The sequence below is a fragment of the Eutrema salsugineum genome, unplaced genomic scaffold, assembly GCF_000478725.1.
Source record: "Eutrema salsugineum unplaced genomic scaffold, Eutsalg1_0 scaffold_8, whole genome shotgun sequence".
NCBI lineage: Eukaryota > Viridiplantae > Streptophyta > Magnoliopsida > Brassicales > Brassicaceae > Eutrema > Eutrema salsugineum.
In genome coordinates, this window is record NW_006256414.1 from 12,372,900 (window position 1) to 12,392,420 (window position 19,521).

Consider the following 19,521-nt stretch of genomic DNA (forward strand, 5'->3'; position numbering starts at 1 on the left):
CACCTTTCCCTTGCTTTGTGCTTTTCTTGGTGCTTTGGCCTTTTCCTTTTGGCTGTGTAGATCCCGAGACCAAACCCTTGTCCTTGGATGCAGTACCTTTCTTCCGGGATAGAAAATTGGTTCTCTCAGTCATCTGCCAATAAATTTCTCAAAAACAAGGTGAGCACAAGATCAAGTTTCACAAAGTTCTCAAAAACTTTGAAAAGTTGCTGCAAAAATCGATTTCTAAAGCACATGAACAAGTCTCTCAAGCCAAGCATCAGTCCAATGAGTTCATAGCAATGCAAAAGAAAAGTGCAAAGCAAAGACTCAGCAAGAAACAGGTTCATCACTTTTTTTTCCATGAATTATATTGCAATAATTTTCAAAATTCAAGAACAGTGAATCACCAAGAAGAAGCTCTGTTTTCCATGATAATCTAGCACCCTAGCATTTATAAAAATAATCCCAAGGTCTAAGACAACCTATTAAAATCGATTCCCCACTTTGAAGTTCAAAAATCACCATTTAAGAATCATGGAAAAAGATGAATTTTAACAGAGTGAATACCTTGGGATTATGATGCAACGAGATTTAAATGGTATCAGGATGAGGTTAACAACTCAAAAACGAGCTCAGAGCACTTTGAATCAACGAATTTGGTGGAGAAATGAGAGAGTTGTGATGAAAACAATGGAGAGAAATGGGGTAAGACAGCAAACTCGTGTTTTTGGTGAGGAGGAGAGTGTTGGACTTGGCACAGCCTTTGGACTGGTGGTCAATAGATCCACTTTGACCAGTCAAAGCTTTGACCTGTCCTTTTCTCATTGACCAGACTCCTTTTTCCCTTTGTGCGGGCTGGAACTCCCGTGACCAAGCCGCACAACCGTCTCGGTGTTAATTGCGGATATGTGTGCGACTTGGGATCTTCTTTGTTTGGCCCGCAGGCCCATGTCGCACACAAGTCTCTTCTGCACGGTCTTTTCCTTCCTCTAATGCATGCGGCCTGGCTCAACTCTTAACAAACCCGCACGTCCCAGTCGGTGTAAACCGCAAATTAATGTGCAGCCCGGGCAAACTCCGAACCATCTCGCACGCCCAGGTCGCATGTTTTGAACCTTGGCCAATATCTGCTTTAACCAACACGCATTCCCAGGCCAGCGTAAAACGCGAATGTCTGTGCGACCTGGTGCTTTCTTAACCTGACTTGCAGGTCCATGTCGCACACTTTTAGCACTTAGACGTCTCGGCCTCTTTTCCTGCTGTGCGGCCTGACCTCCTCTTGGTCTCTCTCGCACGCTTAAGCCGGTGTAAAATGCGAGTATCAATGTGGCCTTGTCTCCTCATGTGTCGAGCCGCACGCCTATGTTGCAGTCTTTATACTTAGGCGTTTTGGGTCCTTCGTTTTGTGTGCGACCTGGGGTTCTTTTGCATCAGCTCGCAGGCTCGTCTCGGTGTGATTAGCGGATGTTCATGCGGCCTGGTCTCACCTCGGCTTAAGTCGCACGCCTAAGTCGCAGGTCTGGACACTTAGATGATTATGCATCCTGTTCTTCATATGCGACCTGGGATCCTTTGGTATTGACTCGCATAACCATCTCGGTGTTATTTGCGAGTGTTTCTGCGGCTTGGTTCTCCTTGCATATAACCGCAGGACCAGATCGCACGATCTGACACTTAGACACCTCGGCTTGTGCTCTTCTGGTGCGACTTGGTCGGCATTTGGACTGTCTCGCAGCACCAGGCCGGTGTAAAACGCGAGTATCCATGCGGCCTGGGCTCTTCTTGCATCTAACCCGCAGGACAAGGTCGCAGCTCCAACACTTAGCATTTTTTTCGTGCTCAAATCTTCTGCTGCTAGGTAACTGACCCGCAGACCCAGGTAGGTGTGAAATGCGAATTCATGTGCGAGATGGTTTTCAGCCTGGCCGAGCCGCACAACCAAGTAGCACACAACCGTCCTTTAAGTTTTCACGCCTTAGACTCTTCTCTCAGCCTTCTCACATGCCCCATTCCACTTTGACCTGAGCCATGGCCTCCAAAAGTCACCTGGAACCTGAGATCAACTCACAAAACCCATCAAAAAGTTCTAAAACATAAAAAAGAAAGAAAAGAAAAGATCAAAAGCATATTTACAAAGGATAAGCTGGGGGTGTCTCCCAAGAGCACTTTGTTTAAAGTCTCTAAGTTTGACTTTGAAAACTTGTTTAACAGGCTGGTGGTGGATCAAGAAGGGGAACTGTTGTAGCTTCCTCCTTCCTTTGTGTGACCAGGTAGTGCTTGATCCTTTGGCCATTTACTACAAACTCTTGACCATCTTTGCCTTCTAGCACAACTGCTCCATATGGCCTAACCTCAAGAATCTTAAAGGGACCAGACCATCTAGACTTAAGTTTTCCAGGAATCATTGGTAGGGGAAGCAATAGCCTCAACCCAATTGGACACATAGTCCACAACCACTAGTATGTACTGATTCCTGTAAGATGAGATGAAAGGCTCCATAAAGTTCACTCCCCAACAATCAAAGACTTCAACCTCTAGTATTGGATTTTGAGGCATCTCACTCCTCTTTGAAATGTTCCCATGCCTATGACAGGCATCACATGCTGAAACAACTCCTTGAGCATCCTTGAAAATTGTAGGCCACCAAAACCCACTCTGAAGAACCTTGGCTACAGTCTTGAATGTTCCCATGTGACCCCCAAAAGCTGATCCATGGCAGTCTTGCAACACAGGTTGCATCTCCTCTTCAGCAAGACACCTTCTATACAGCTGATCTTTGTTCAGGACATACAGGTAAGGTTCATCCCAATGGTATCTTTGGACATCTCTGAAGAACTTCTTTCTGTGGTAAGCATCAAGTTCTGGTGGTTCCACTCGACAGGCAAGAAAGTTCACAATATCAGCAAACCAGGGCATTCTCTTCTCTTGGATGCTATCCACTTCTTTAAACTCCAAATAAGAGTTGAGCACCATTAATGATTCCTCAGGAAGACTGTCATTAAGAGGGACTTCAGAGTCAACTATTAACCTAGAGAGATGGTCTGCAGCTCCATTCTCTATACCCTTCTTGTCTTGTACTTCCATATCAAAATCTTGAAGTAAGAGGACCCATCTCAATAGTCTAGGCTTGGCATCTTTCTTGGTCATAAGATACCTGAGGGCTGCATGATCAGTATATACAATGACTTTTGATCCCCCAGGTAGCTCCTGAATTTATCAAATACAAAGACTATCACCAACATTTCCTTCTCTATGGTGGCATACTTCTCTTGGGCAGAATCAAGGGTTCTGCTGGCATAGTAGATGACATGAAGCTTTATGTCCTTCCTCTGGCCAAGCACAGCTCCAACTGCATAATCTGATGCATCAGTCATAACCTTAAAAGGAAGGGACCAGTCTGGAGCCTGGACAATGGGTGCACTGACTAATGCATCCTTGATCATCTTGAAGGCTTCTTCACACTCAGCATCAAAGACAAAGTCAACCTCTTTACACAACAGCCTTGTCAAATGTCTGGCTATTCTTGAGAAATCTTTGATGAATCTTCTGTAAAACCCTGCATGCCCAAGGAAGCTCCTTATCCCTTTGACTGAAGTGGGAGCTTGCAGATTCATCATCACTTGCACCTTTGCTCTGTCAACCTCTATGCCTTTCTGAGAGATCTTATGCCCAAGTACAATCCCTTCCTGCACCATGAAGTCGCATTTCTCCCAATTTAACACCAGGTTATGCTGCTCACATCTCTCCAAGACCTGTGACAGGTTAGAAAGACAATCAGAGAAGGAGGAGGCATAGACAGAAAAATCGTCCATAAACACCTCCACCTTCTCTTCAATGATGTCAGAGAATATATGCATCATGCAACGCTGGAATGTGGCAGGGGCGTTACAAAGGCCAAAAGGCATGCGCCTGTATGCAAATGTGCCATAAGCACAAGTAAATGTGGTCTTCTCTTGGTCTCTTGGATCTATGGGGATTTGAAATAATCCAGAGTAACCATCTAGAAAACAAAAGAAGGGATGGTTTGCAAGCCTCGCTAGCATTTGATCAATAAAAGGCAAAGGAAAATGATCTTTCCTAGAGGCTGCATTGAGCTTCCTATAATCTATACACATTCTGTGTCAAGTTATAGTTCTAGTAGCAATCAGCTCATCCTTCTCATTTCTTATTACTGTCATTCCCCCCTTTTTGGGCACCACATGGACTGGTGAAACCCATCTAGAGTCTGAGATTGGATAAATTATCCCAGCCTCTAGGAGTTTGAGAATCTCTTTCTTCACTACCTCTTTTAAGTTGGGATTAAGGCGCCTTTGGTGCTCTATGGATGACATTGACTCTTCTTCTAAGTGAATCCTATGAGTGCATAGGGAGGGTGAGATACCCTTAATGTCATCCAGAGAGTAGCCTATAGCTCCTCTATGTTTCCTTAACTCTTCTAACAACCTATGCTCTTGGTCCTCTAACAGCATATCATTGATAATGACAGGATAAGACTCATCGAGACCTAAGAAAGCATACCTGAGCCCCTTGGGAAGAGGTTTGAGTTTCAGCTGAGGTGCCTTAGACCCATCCCAATCAGCACTGAAGCTGTCTTGCTCACACGGTCCAGCATGTTCCTTCACCTTAGAACCCACGGCCATGATTGCTTCGACTGTTCCTTGGCTTGTGCTTGAGCTTCTGATATCCAAGACCTCAGGGCCACCTTGTTCCAATTCCAAAAACCTTGTCTCAGGACCAAGTTCTCTTGCATTGTCCAAATACAGCTTGTATCATTCATTCTCCTCTGCTAAGAACCCATGGTCTCCTTGTTCTTGGGTTAAAGCTGCTTGAAGAGGGTCATCAGTATTCAGTTCCTCAAGAAACTCATCAGACAGCTGATCCATTGTCTCTACATAGAAGCATTGTCCTTCTATGGTGGGCTTCTTCATCATCTTATTAACATCAAACTTAAGCCTCTCAGACCCAAGTTGAAGCTCTATGATGCCACCTCTCACATCAATAATTGCTCCTGCTGTGGCCAAGAATGGTCTGCCCAAAATAAGAGGATCAAGTGGTTCCTCATCCATCTCTAGCACAACAAAATCAGCTAGAACCTCAAAACCACCTATCTTGACAGGCAGATCTTCCAACATCCCAACGGGTAACCTAACTAATCTTTCTGCAAGGACAAGAGAGATCCTAGCAGGTTTAAACACTCTAAAGCCAAGCTTCTTCGCTATGGAGAATGGCATCAAGCTGACAGATGCTCCCAGAAAATAGCAGAGGCCCTATGGCACAAGGGAGTGTGAAACTCTCTAAATCAGTCAACTTTCTTGGAATGGACTTTCTCTGAATGATGGCACTGCATTCATGACTCAATACCACCATACCTTGAAACTCTTTAGTCTTGTTCAGAATAGCATCTTTTAAAAACTTACCCATCTTTGGCATCATTAGAAATGCATCAATGAGAGGCACTGTGAGTGGTGTCTCATTGAGAGCCTTCTCAAATACAGCTCTTGCCTTTGCTACAAGCTGCTTCTTGAATCTCCCTGGAAATGGGAGCTTGGGTTGGTATGGAGGTGGTGGAACATATAGCTTCTCTGGTTCAGGTTCCTTTTCCACCTCTTTACCCTTTTCTTTCCTTGATCTTTCAGCAACTTGATCATCTTTTAAGGCTGCCTCCCCCTCAGTTTGATCATTGTCCTCAATGATCACATTGTTGTGCTCAAAACCAGGTAGCTCCTTGCCACTTCTCAGTGTAATGGCTTTAGCATATTCCTTGGGGTTGGGTTCAGGCTTACCAGGTAGTTGGCCTTGGTTTCTTGAGCTAGATGCCTGGTTTTGCTTCAATTCCTTGATGTCCTGCTGCATTGATGCATACTGGCTTGTAAACACTTGTTGACCCTGAAGCAGCTGTTGTAGAATCCCAACCATATCTGACCCCATCTGTGGCTGCTGGTGAACAGGTGCTGACTGAAACTGATGCTGAACCGGCGTCTGCTGCTGGAACTGTGGTGGACCGAACCCTGGTGGTGCCTTTGGCTTTTGCTGTGAACTGAAACCAGAACCCTGAAATGGTTGCTGTTGTTGACTGAAACCCTGATTCTGAGCAAACTGATTCTTTGGTTGGAAAAACCTTTGAAAGTTGTTCTTGGGAACAAAATTCTGTGGAGCTTGAGAAGTAGGGTAGACTTTTTCTTGTGGGTATGCTACATTGAATTCCTGTAAGAGAGGTTCTGATTGGCATTGCCATACTGATATCTTTGGAACCTCTGATTCCCAATATAGTTAAGCTCTTCTTGAGTAAGACCCTCTTCACTGATGTTCTCAAAGCATTGAGAAGGTTCATCATACTCTCCTACAAAGTGCATTGGTTTTTGAGTGGCTAATAACACCTTGTCCAGCTTGCTTTCAAGTGTTTTAAAATCCTTCTCATATCTTTGATCCCTGCTTGAACTCTCACTCCTATTGGCTCTATCAAAGTCTTCTCCATATGTATCATTGCTCATTGCTAAGTTCTCAACCAGCTCTAAAGCAGCATGAATCTCCTTTCCCAGAAAGTTTCCATTGGAGGCAGTGTCCAGCTGGTTCCTAATCTTGGGAAGAGTCCCTCTATAAAGTGTGCTGAGAAGTGAAGCCTCACTAAACCCATGGTGTGGGCAGTGGTTGGTGTAGCTCCTGAATCTCTCATATGCTTCACCAAAACTCTCATTGTTATCTTAAGTGAAGCTGGAGATTTGGTTTCTTAGCTTTGCTTTTCTTGAAGTTGAGAAGAACTTAGACAGAAATGCCTGCTTGCATTGCTCCCAGGTCTGAATGGAGCCTCTTGGGAGGTTCTTCTCCCATTGGTGAGCTTTGTCACCAAGACTGATGGGGATAATCTGAGCTTGAAACTGTCTTCAGATACTCCATTTATCTTTGTCAAGTCACAGACTTTATCAAATTGATCCAAGCGTTCCAAGGGATCTTCCATTGCCAATCCATGGAACTTGGAGTTTTGGACCATATTCAGTAATGATGCCTTCACTTCAAAGTTGTTGTTTTGCACAGGTGGTGCTTGAATTCCAGCTCCATACTGATGAGCATTGTCTCTATCATTCTCTCCAACATAGACCTGTGGCTGCTCATATCTCTTTTGTTGGTGTTGGAAGGGCTGATGGTGGTGCACCTGTTGTCTCTGCTGTACATTGGCCTGATGCCTCTGTTGATGAGCTGGAGCTTGTCCCTGGTGGACATAAGCTTGCTGGTGATGCTCCTGTTCCTGCTGAACATTACCCTGATGTAACCCTTGACCAGCTCCATTACTAGCTGCATTACCAGCTCTCCATTACCATGGTGCACCTGAGCCTGTTGCTCCTAAGCCGGTTGCTCAATGTCAACTACATGCTGTCTTTGATCTTCCATATCGGCCTGATCAATCTGTCTTCCATGTCTATCCCTTCTCCTTCTTGGGACCAAAAGATTAATGTTGTCGTTTAAGGGGAAAGGTGGACCACAGCTTCTTGATCTGGACCTGGTGTTCATGCACCTGAAACTCACAACCAGAACTTGAAAGAAATTAGAAAACGCAAAAGAAAATGCTTGATCTCAAGAAATGACACAATCTTAATGCTATCACACTTTGGCAACGGCGCCAATTGATAACTTTGAGTTTTCAAGGCTCTAAATGAGGGGTTATCAATCCCTTTTATCACTTTGCAGTACAAAGGGTATCAATCCATCATGTGTAGACACTAAGATGCAGGATCAGTTCTTAATTCAAGCCAAATGAATGAGGTTTGATGACTAATGATAACTAAGAACTTAAAACAACAATGAAAACTAATGATCAACTTAAACAAGCAAGTAAATAAGCTAAATGAGATGAGAATGTATGTATGATGATGAGAAAGGTCTTAGATATGATAGTGGATTAGGGTGCCCTTGGTGATAAACTAGTGAGTTAATGAATCATGTGATCAAGCAAACCATTCAACTTAAACATCATTAACTAAGCTAATTGATATGTCTATATTTTACATCATTTAGATTGCATTATAGAGTCCTCATCATGTGTTTTCTCATGTAAATTGAGTCTTTAGGCGTCAAAATAGGACTTAGGGCTTGCATTAGGTCCCAAAGAGTTTTGCATGTTTTGAACTCTTTATCAGGAGCTTTGGAGACCAATTGGAGCTTAAGAAGAGGAACAGAAAAGAAAACGGTGAAGAAAAGGGTCAAAAATGGTGAAAACCGCTTGAAGGAATTTCTCGGCCAAATCTCGTACCGGCTGGTCGGAAACCTCGGCCAAAATGTTTACCAGATGCTCATTACCGGCCAAAAACCTTACCGATCGGCCCCACTCGAGTATCGAGTGCAAAAATACCACGGTACAAATTTTTGACCGAGGCAAGGATTTTTACGACCAAAAAGCTTACCGTGGTACACAGCCCTCGACCATTTTCCTTACCGCGGGAAGGTTATTACGACCAAAAGTTGTCCTTCCCCGCGCAATTCAGAGATCAGCAATCCGGGGAACCTTCCGGTCCGAATCAGTTGGCGAGGTCTTCACCAAAGTTGGAGATAATCAAGCAAAAATTCCAGAACAGTTGGAATCATCCAATTCGGACCAGTGGAGAGAAAGATATGGCTTCCGGAGCATACACCAGCATTGCGCGTACCCGAGAAATGAACGGCGAACTTCAAAGATCATGGCGAACGGAGCTCCTCCTGTCCGAACCAGCTTACCCGGTCTTCACCAAAGTTCGAGCTTATTGAGTCATCTTGACTGTGGAACTGGTTCCAGAGCAATTGGAGTCGTGTGCCGAAAGTTACTCCTTCTGGAAGGTGACATGGTCGATACAAGCCTAAATGAGTTGCGATACACGCTAAGTGTTTTCACAAGCCTCGGTATCTTTACCTTGGCATCACTCAAGTCGAGGCTCATATCTTGGAAGTATTCTGGACCAGACCTCGTGCCAAAGCCTTGTCATGATTAGATCGAGGCATGCATACGTAAGAACTGAAGCTGGAAACGACTAAGTGTTGAAAGTACACCTCGGTGTAATGACCTCGGCGTGCATGCCAGACTGTGTTCTCCCAAGCACCTCGACATCATGACCCCTCGACATTTTATCCCGAGGTCCCTTGTCACGAACCCAGAATCAAGAACAGAATTGCTCAAGAACACACACGTGAGGATGGATCAAAGACTAGGCTTCATGCATGTTCTTGACGTGTTCTTCACGAGATCTTTATCTGGATCCTGACTCACGTGCACACCTCGGCATGAAGACCTCGGCTTCACTTTCCGACACACCGTGGCACTCACCCATAAACCCAAGGAAGCGGTTCAGTACCCGGTTTGTTCCGGGCTGACCCGCGACACTTTCCCTTTGCTATAAGTACATTTTAGGACCAAAAACCTAATCATCTTATCTTTTATCTCCATTTACGTTTAAGAACTTGCCTCTTTTGTGAAACCAGATTAATCTAATCCGATATCTCGTTTTTGCATCTGAATCTTGTTCTTTCTTTATTCTTCTTTTATTATCAGCATTAAACTCCTAATCATGACCAGCTACACGTCTTGCAAAGGACTTAGTGAGCTCGTTATGATCAGTGAGTAGTCGTTTAAGCGGCTTTAGATAAGTAGATTAGGGTGCTTTCAAGATAGATTAGTGGGTTTAGGTGTCTAGTCTTGCATGTTTCATTCTTTAACCGACGAGATCTCTAGGCTGGATCCCAAGCATATCACTTGAGGTTCAGATCTGAGGCATATCTCGCATCAAAAGTGTTTGTAGAAATGTCTGTACCACTCGGTTAAAGGTTTAAGAGTCTTTCATCGCGAGAGTGATAGTTTGTTCTCTTAAATGACATATTTGAACTGAATCTTATTGCTGATGGATTCGTGCTTCTCAAAAGACATTTTGGTATGAAGGAGGATCAGTTTAGATGTTTAATACTTTCATGAGAAGATTAACATGCCTTGCGTTCAAAGTTATATGAAATCGCTTGACAAATAATTCATTAACCCATTAGTTTAGCTTGGAAGCACCCGAGTCGATTATCTTGTCTAGAGTCTCCTCCCTTATCGCATATTATCATCATCTGAATCACCTGTTTGTTGTTTGCATCTTGATTAGTTTAAACCTCTGCTTTTGTTTAATTTTATTGCTTATTTGCCTGTTAATCATCGTCACCAAAATTTTATCTTCTTGTCTTGACTTAAGTGAACAAATGACATAGGCTAGTGTCTCGTTTACAAGCTTGGTTAGACACCCCTTATACTACTTTGACAAGGGGATTGATAACCCTTCTAAGAGCCTGAAAACTCTTAGTTATCAATTGGCGCCGTTGCCAACTTGTAGGAGCATTATTCTCTTGTTTGTTCTTAAGATCAAGACTTTACTTTCTTTTGTTTTACTACCTCTTTTGCAAGTTCTTGTTTTGTTTTCAGGTGCATGAATACCAGGTCTCGGAGCACAGGATCGCTTTTCCCATACGACGGTAACATCGACAGATTAGAAAGGCGAGCTCGCGAGAGAGAACGGCACTTTGACAGACTTGGAATGGCAGAACAACAGCGAATGGAGCAACAGGCTCAGGCGGCCGAGCACCAGGCTCAGGCTAATCAGGCGCAGGCAGGAAGAAATGAACAACAAGCCTATGTTAATCAGCAACAGGCTCAAAGAAACGAACGGCTTGCTCAGCAAAACCAACACCAAGCGAACATAAATGAGCAACAAGCCCATCATGTTCATCCGCCACCGCCACAAGTTCAGAGAAAACATCCTCCAATCTGTGTTGGAGAGAATGACTGAGCTAATGCGCACCAATACCGAGCTGGGATTCAAGCTCCACCAGTTCAAAACAACAACTTTGAAGTTAAAGCTTCCCTGCTCAATATGGTGCAAAACTCCAAGTTCCACGGTCTGGCTGGAGAAGACCCTCTCGAGCATCTAGATCAATTTGATCGGGTTTGCGACTTAACCAAGATAAATGGGGTCTCCGAAGATAGCTTCAAGCTACGCTTGTTCCCTTTCAGCCTCGGTGATAAAGCACACCAGTGGGAAAAGAATATACCGAGGGGCTCTATACAAACCTGGGAGCAGTGTAAACTGGCGTTCTTATCAAAGTTCTTTTCCACATCACGCACGGCTAAGCTTAGGAATCAGATCTCAAGTTTCACGCAGCACAACAACGAGAGCTTTAGTGAGGCTTGGGAACGGTTTAGGAGCTATACTAACCAATGCCCACACCACGGCTTCTCAGAGGCATCCCTCTTGAGTACTTTATAATGAGGTGCACTCCCCAAGATCAGAAACCAACTCGACACAGCTTCAAATGGAAATTTTCTTGGGAAAGAGATCAATGCGGCAATGGAACTAGTCGAGAACCTAGCCATGTCCAATGACACGTATGGAGAGGACTTTGATAGAGCAAACCGTACAGAGGGATCTAGTGATGAACAGCGTATGAAAAAGGATATAAGAGAGCTTCAGAGCAAGCTTGACAAGGTTTTGATGGCGACTCAAAAGCCAATACACTTTGTAGGCGAGTTTGATGAGCAAGGGGCAAGTTTTGACAATGTTAATGAAGATGGTCTAACTCAGGAGGAGCTGAACTACACAGGGAATCAGCAGAGGTATCAGCGGTTTAACAACCACGGCAATAACCCCAACCTCTCTTATCGAAACCCGAATGTAGCTAACCCTCAAGACCAAGTGTACCCTGCTCAACAACACCACAGCTATGCTCCAAAAACCCCTTTTCCGAATAACTTCCAGCCCAAGCAACAGTTCAGTGGGCAGCAGCACGGCTACACTCAGCAGAATCAAGCAGCTCAGGGTAACAACTTCAACAACCAACCGCAGCAACACAAGTTTCCACCAGGGTTCAATCCGCAGCTGATGGGTAATCAACAACAGATTCAGGGAACGGGTCAGAATTAGATGGGGAACGATGTCTGTGGGATATTACAGCAACTGTTACAGGGCCAGCAAAGGGTTGAGAGCCAGCACGCGACAATGCAGCAAGATATCAGGGAGCTTAAGCAAAATCAGGCATCTACATCATCAAGAGGCCCGGCTTTACCAGGTAAACCGGAGCCGAACCCTAAAGAGTATGTGAACGCCATCACATTGAGGAGTGGTAAGGAATTACAAACTCCAACGCCTAAGACAAAGCTCATTGAGGCCAATGAGCAACTAGAGGGGGAGGCAGCCTCGGATGATGCGCATAAAGAAGAGGTCTTAGAGAAGGAACCGATCAAGGACAAAGGAAAAGAAAAGAAAACCGAGCTTGAGAAGCCCTATGTTCCACCACCACCTTATCAATCCAAGATACCGTTCCCAGGGCGTTTCAAAAAGAAAATCTTAGACAAAGCCAAGGCGGTCTTTGAGAAACACTTGGAGAACACGCAACTCACCTTACCCATTATAGATGCTTTCTTAGCTATACCCCAGCTTGGGAAGTTTCTAAAGGACGCGATCCTCAACAAGACAAAGGAGCTCCAGGGTATGGTGATACTGAGTCATGAGTGCAGCGCAATAATACAAAGGAGATCTATACCAAGGAAGCTATCCGATCCGGGCAGCTTTACTTTGCCGTGTGCTTTAGGTCACCTGAAGTTCTCAAACTGTTTATGTGACCTTGGAGCTTCTGTGAGCTTAATGCCTTACACGGTGGCCAAGAGATTGGGATACAAAAGCTACAAGCCGGCCAAGATCTCTCTTGTATTAGCTAATAGATCGGATAGATTACCGGTGGGGTTTCTTGAGGATCTACCTTTGAGGATCGGTGAGATAGAAATCCCCACGGACTTCATAGTTCTTGAGATGGACGAGGAACCATTAGACCCTATCATCTTGGGCCGACCGTTCTTGGCGACCGCAGGAGCCATAATAGATGTGAGAGGAGGAATGATTGAACTACACATCGGTTCCGAGACTATGAAGTTCAATGTGAAGGAGATGATGAAGAAACCGACCATTGGAGGTCAGGTTTTCTATGTGGAGGTAATGGAGGAGCTAGCTGATGAGCTCCTTGAAGAGTTGAACGCAGAGGATTCGTTACAAGTGGTCTTAACACGGGAACAAAGCGAGCACGGGTACTTGAGCGAGGAAAGCGAGGTGTACAAGCTTCTTTTGGACCAACCGAAGGAACATGGAGCTGAGGCGAGGTTTTTGGAGCTCAGGAAGAGTGGCCTTGACATTTCAGACAACGAGGGATCCACGGGAACAGAGGAGACACCTCGGGATATCATGGCCGTGACCGTTTGTGCCGAGGCCGATGGTATACCGCGCGAGAACAAGGAAAAGGCCGAGGAAGCTGTTCCGGGCCAATGCAGCTTTGATGCCGATTGGAATGAGGCAGACGCACCCCCTGTTGAGCTCAAGCCTCTACCAACAGGGCTCAGGTATGCGTTCTTAGGTCTAAACTCTACTTTCCCTGTGATCATAAACGATAACTTGCTTGAGCATGAGGAACGTGCATTACTTAGTGAAATAAGGAAATTCAGGAGAGCCATAGGGTATTCCTTGGATGATATTAGAGGGATCTCTCCTGATATATGCACCCATAGGATCCACCTGGAGGACCAAGCCATGTCTTCTATTGAGCACCAATGTCGACTTAACCCGAACCACAAAGAGGTGGTTAAGAAGGAGATACTAAAGCTCCTTGAGGCAGGGATAATATATCCAATCTCTGACTCTCGGTGGGTATCTCCTGTACACGTTGTGCCCAAGAAAGGTGGGATCACGGTGGTGAAAAACGATAAGGATGAACTCATAGCCCAAAGAGCTATAACCGGCCATCGCATGTGCATTGACTATAGGAAATTGAATTCTGCATCAAGAAAAGATCATTTCCCTTTACCATTCATTGATCAAATGCTTGAACGGTTAGCTAATCATCCTTATTTCTGTTTTCTCGATGGATACTCTGGATTCTTCCAAATACCAATAGATCCAAGAGACCAAGAGAAAACCACATTCACCTGCCCTTATGGCACTTATGCTTATAGAAGAATGCCATTCGGTTTGTGTAATGCACCGGCCACTTTTCAAAGATGTATGATGCACATTTTCTCTGATCTAATTGAAGAGAAAGTTGAGGTGTTTATGGATGACTTCTCCGTATACGGCTCCTCTTTCTCCGAATGTCTTGCTAATCTTTCTCAGGTTCTCAAGCGATGTGAGGAGCATAGGCTTGTCTTGAACTGGGAGAAGTGTCATTTCATGGTCCAAGAAGGCATTGTCTTGGGACACAAGGTATCAGAGAAAGGCATCGAGGTGGATAAGGCCAAGATCGAGGTGATGGTGAACTTACAAGCCCCGAATTCTGTGAAAGGAATAAGAAGCTTCCTTGGCCACGCTGGGTTCTATAGACAGTTCATCAAGGATTTCTCCAAGATTGCCAGGCCCTTGACCAGGTTATTGTGCAAAGAAGTGGATTTCAACTTTGATGAAGAATGTGAGGAAGCGTCCAAGAGAATCAAGGAGGCTTTGATCAGTGCACCGATTGTACAAGCCCCTGATTGGTCTTTACCATTTGAAGTGATGACCGATGCATCTGATTATGCTGTAGGAGCTGTCTTGGGGCAGAAGAAAGATAAAAAGCTCCATGTGATCTACTATGCGAGCCGCACCTTGGACTCAGCTCAAGAAAAATACGCGATCACCGAGAAGGAAATGCTTGCCATTGTGTTTGCATTTGATAAATTCAGGAGTTATCTAGTGGGATCAAAGGTTACAGTTTACACAGATCATGCGTCCTTGAGATATCTGATGGCTAAGAAGGACGCTAAGCCGAGGTTGTTGAGGTGGATCCTATTACTCCAAGAGTTCGATATGGAGATACTTGACAAGAAAGGCATTGAAAACGGAGCCGCAGATCACCTCTCCAGGTTGAGGATTGAAGAACAGGTCCCAATTGATGATGCATTACCGGAGGAGACCCTTATGCTAGTCAGGTCTTACCTAGAAGTGGAGGAAGCCAACACGATCAAAGAAAGAAGCCTACCATGGTTCGGAGATCTAGTGAACTACTTGTCTTGCGGTTTAGAGCCACCGGATCTTGATACCTATCAGAAGAAGAAGTTCTTTAGAGATGTGATGAAGTTCTTTTGAAGAAGCACGGAGTAAAGCACAAGGTGGCCACCCCTTATCATCCGCAAACCAGCGGCCAAGTGGAGGTTTCCAACCGTCAGATAAAGGCCATTTTGGAAAGGACCGTGAACTCATCCAGGAAGGATTGGAGCAAGAAACTTGACGATGCTCTGTGGGCTTACAGAACCGCGTACAAGACCCCCATTGGAACCTCACCATTTAACTTGCTCTATGGGAAGAGCTGTCATTTACCGGTTGAGTTGGAATACAAAGCCTTGTGGGCAGTGAAACTTTTGAACTTTGACATCAAGACCGCACAAGAGAAAAGAGTTCTACAGCTTCATGAGATTGAGGAGATCCGGTTAGATGCTTTTGAGAGCTCTAAGATCTACAAAGAAAGAACCAAGGCGCTCCATGACAAGAAGATACAGAAGAGAGAGTTCAAAGAAGGGGACCAAGTTCTGTTGTTTAACTCAAGACTTAAGCTGTTCCCTGGGAAGCTGAGGTCTAGGTGGTCCAGTCCGTTCACGATTCTTGAAGTAAGACCCTATGGAGCCGTGGTTTTGAAAGGAAAAGATGGACAAGGTTTTGTGGTAAACGGCCAGAGGGTAAAGCATTACTTGGCATCAGAAACAAGGGGGGGAGCTACCTCAGTTCCTCTACTTGAACTGGAATCGGCCTGAAAAGGTATGAAAAGTCAAACTTAGCGACGTTAAACAAAGTGCTCTTGGGAGACACCCCAAGCTTATCCATGTACATATTTCGTTTTTCATCTTCTTTTTCTTTTTGATTGAAGCTTTTTGAAGGGTTTGTTAAGTGTTTCAGGAGTTAGACAGTGAACCTTGAGGGTGAAAGTGAGAGAAAGCTTGAAAAAGACACGGCCTGATGAATTCAGTCAAAGAGCATACATAACCTCGGTATCGACCCTCGGTATATTCATACCATGGTCATCTTTTACCGAGTGAAAGCTTGAGAACCTCAGCTAGATTCCTCGACATAATTTCATCATGGTCGTGTCTGAGAAGTGCTATGGTAAAATAACTAAGTGTGGGGGAGGCTCACGATGTAAACACCTCGGTATAAGTATACCAAGGGGCGATGTTCACTTAAAACGGTCAAAAAAAAAAAAAACCTTGATCCGAGGCCGCGACCAGTTTACACCAAGGCCAGCATGTTTAAACCCCCAAGCTTCACGTGTTCTTTGCTAAAAACAAGTGACCTCGGCATGATGCCCTCGTGGTGGAGCGTGCCGAGGTACAAGGTTTCAAGAGATGATCAAAAGCAAGAACACATGAAACACTTAGAACGAAGAAGAGGCTTTGCGAGGTCCAAAGAAAATACGTGAAAGCTATGGGGATTTACTCGTTGGCACGGGCTCAGATTACTCGGCTTGGTACCCTCGGGGTGGAACACGTCGAGGCAGCTCAGAGTAACACGAGAAAATTTGGCTTGGTCCGTACAGCCCACATCATCCCCATATCGCGTCCATTTGAAGGGTTGCGCGGCATTTTGAATTTAAACACCTGGTCAAGGTAGTTTTTGGCGCGGTCAACGGCTGGAGCTGGAGCAGAAGGGGGGACCAGTCCCACAACAGTCCAAATGCCAGCTGGAAAGCGCGCTCCAGCCCATGCCAACCTCCACACTTGGCCAAAACGCAGAGTTTGCCCTCTTGACTCTTTTCTCTGCATTTCACGAACACAACTCACTCATTTCTCGTTCATTTTGCGTGATTCCAAGCGTTCTAGACTCGTTAGGGTGTTGTCTACTCTGCATAAGCATCTCATTCAGCCTAAATCTTGCATTCCCAAAGGTATTTGCATCTTAAAGAACTCATCTTTTTCCTTCATTCTTTGCGAGCTTAAATGTTTGTAAAATGTGGAATAGACTCTTTTAGAGTATATCGGCCTTTGGGAACAATTTTGTAAACTCCACCAGAGTAGACAACACACGAAAAACCGGTCTTTGCATTTAATATCACTTGCTCTTGAGTTTTTTAAATTCTTGAGAAAATACGCTTGGAATCGGTCTTAATGATGATTTGTGTGTTTGAGCTGAAATGTCTAGATAACTTGTCTCTAATCGGGTGTTCTGGCTTGTTTTACTTTCCTTGATGTTTGAAAAAGCTATGAATACCAGTTCTGTTAGAGAAAAAGTTTTGTACTTGCCAATCTTGAGATACATGTGCTTAACGATATACTTGGTTCTGACAGTTTCTTTGAGAATCTCCCTTGCAGATGACCAGAGACCGAACCGTTCCTGCCCACGAGACAAACAAAAGTGCGGGCCAGAAGAGAGTTTTGAAGGGTAAAACCGTTGCCGTGCCACGTAGTGGAGAGACCAGCAAGAAACCCTCGATGCGACACGATGACGAGCCAACCCCCAAACGAGCAAGAAATACTGAGCTCACTCTGGCACCAGCTCTTGAATAAAAAAGGAACGGGAAGAAGGCAGCTGTGGAATCGGAGGACGACGAGCCCGGAGCCTTAGTCCCTTATGTGGACAACGGTGACAAAAAGTCCAAGAAAGAACCAAAGGCCGAGCCCGAGGAAGAACACTTCCCAACTACTGAGGAATACTTGGACCACTTTAACTCAATAAGAGTGGCTCAAGGTCGATTCCCTGACTTGGAGTTGCTGAGGAAACTCGAGATACTTGATGACGTGACCCTCATTTTTGAGAATTTGGGCTTGGCAAAGTTCTTCGAGATGAGCGATGTTGCCTATGAAGGGATTACACAGCAGTTTCTTGCAACCCTGGAGGTCATCATCTACCCCAAGAGAGATCCAAAGCGTTTACATGGCAAAGGATTCGGCCACATTGAGTTTGAAATGGATAGCGTGCACTACAAGGTCAGTTTCAAGGAGCTTGATGAAATCTTTGGTTTGAAAGGAATGGAAGCTCGCTTGACAAGTTTGTGTACCCTCGTGATGAGTTAGCCGCCTTGTGGGAAACGATATCTTTTGGACCTTACCTCGGAGGCAAGAGCAAGACAAGCTGCATAAGGAACCCTGCGATCAGATACGCAAACCGCGTCCTAGCATCAACATTCTTCTCGACCTTTAACCCTGGTGTTATTCACACGGCCGAGCTTGAACTGTTGGGACTCGGACTGAAGCCGTTCATCACTCAAATGAAGAACAAAAAAGAGTTCCAAGGGCCGCTGCATGTACCATCATTGGGTGCATTCTTTGCCATTCAAATGCTCACTTATCGGCACAATGTATGGTGCGACCGCAAGAAGCGAGGAGCAAGAAGACTTCAGAACGGTTGGAGAGTCACCAAGATCCTGAGGGCTCAAGGGTTTATATTCCCTGATTCACCAAAGAAGCCGAATCTCATTGATGAGTTATACCTAAGTAAAAGTGGTTTCTTCTGAGGCAAGTCAGGGGACAAATGGGTTTACAACTTCACCCTACTGCATAGAGACAGCACACAGGTTCTGCTGCCTAACCGAAGCCTCACCATGCTCCACAAGCAGTGTAACGTCTCATTCTACGTTCTCAAAGACCAGTTGTATAACCCAGCTTTGGACCCACCAACACGCAAATGCACCAAGGCAGCACCTAGCAAACCCGGGAACACTAATGGCCCGGAAGATTGTGATAACAAGGAGCAGAGACACTATGAGAGAAGGATCGGAGCAGGCCGCTATCACTTTGATCCGCAAGTGTGGGGTGAGCCTGAATACCACACCAAGAAGCTGTATTCACGAGTGAACACCCTCCAAAAGTGGTGTAAGTGGCAAGACAAAACCATCCACGCATTGGTGGATTGTGTGAGGCATTTGAAGAAGAAAGTAAAGCAGCTCACGAGGCCATCCTCACCGGATAAGAACTTAGTGACCTCAACCGCACCGATTACAGAAGAAGGAGTTGGAGAAAGCTCAAACGCGAGGAACCCGGAGTTTCCACCAGGCAAAGAAGACTGGATCGATCCAACCACGGCTTTCCTGCCTGAACCCTCAGAAAGCAGCCCACCACGTCAGCCCACTCCCTCCTGCTCAACATCGAATCCCTCGCACTACTTGGGGTCCGACCTCTCCGACTAAGGTATCGACTTCAAACCTTGTACATATGCATCTTGTATATATCATCTTGCATTCGTTCAGTTTGTCTTTTCACTTCTCTCACACGCTTTTATAACACAAGGGACTGTGTTATCTAAGTGTGGGGGAGGAGCTTTGTGTTTGCTAATCTTGTTTTCTTTGTTCTTGTTTGACTTTTGCACTCTTGAGTCTCATTTAGCTTAGCACATATGATAAAACCGAGAAACACAAAAAAATACATCATTCTAGTTGCATCTCGCATTTTAAGATTGAGTCTAGTTGCATCATGTAGGATTGCATCAGTGCAAGGAGCAATGATAGATTTTTTTCTAGAGAGTAAATCACTTGAGAACTTGAACTAAATATGCTTGTGAAACTCATTATGTGCTTGTAAAGCTTGAAACGATTTGAATCCGAGAAACA

At 44.9% G+C, this 19,521-nt stretch overlaps 2 non-coding genes across 2 annotated transcripts; one reads left to right on the forward strand and one right to left on the reverse strand.

The window, feature by feature from the left end:
• Positions 1-6,609: 6,609 nt before the first annotated feature.
• On the forward strand, positions 6,610-6,716 carry LOC112082245. Its single transcript, XR_002896898.1, has one exon. It is a non-coding gene; the product is annotated as a small nucleolar RNA R71 (small nucleolar RNA).
• Positions 6,717-11,102: 4,386 nt separating this feature from the next.
• On the reverse strand, positions 11,103-11,209 carry LOC112082432. The gene has a single exon (XR_002897107.1). It is a non-coding gene; the product is annotated as a small nucleolar RNA R71 (small nucleolar RNA).
• Positions 11,210-19,521: the final 8,312 nt, after the last annotated feature.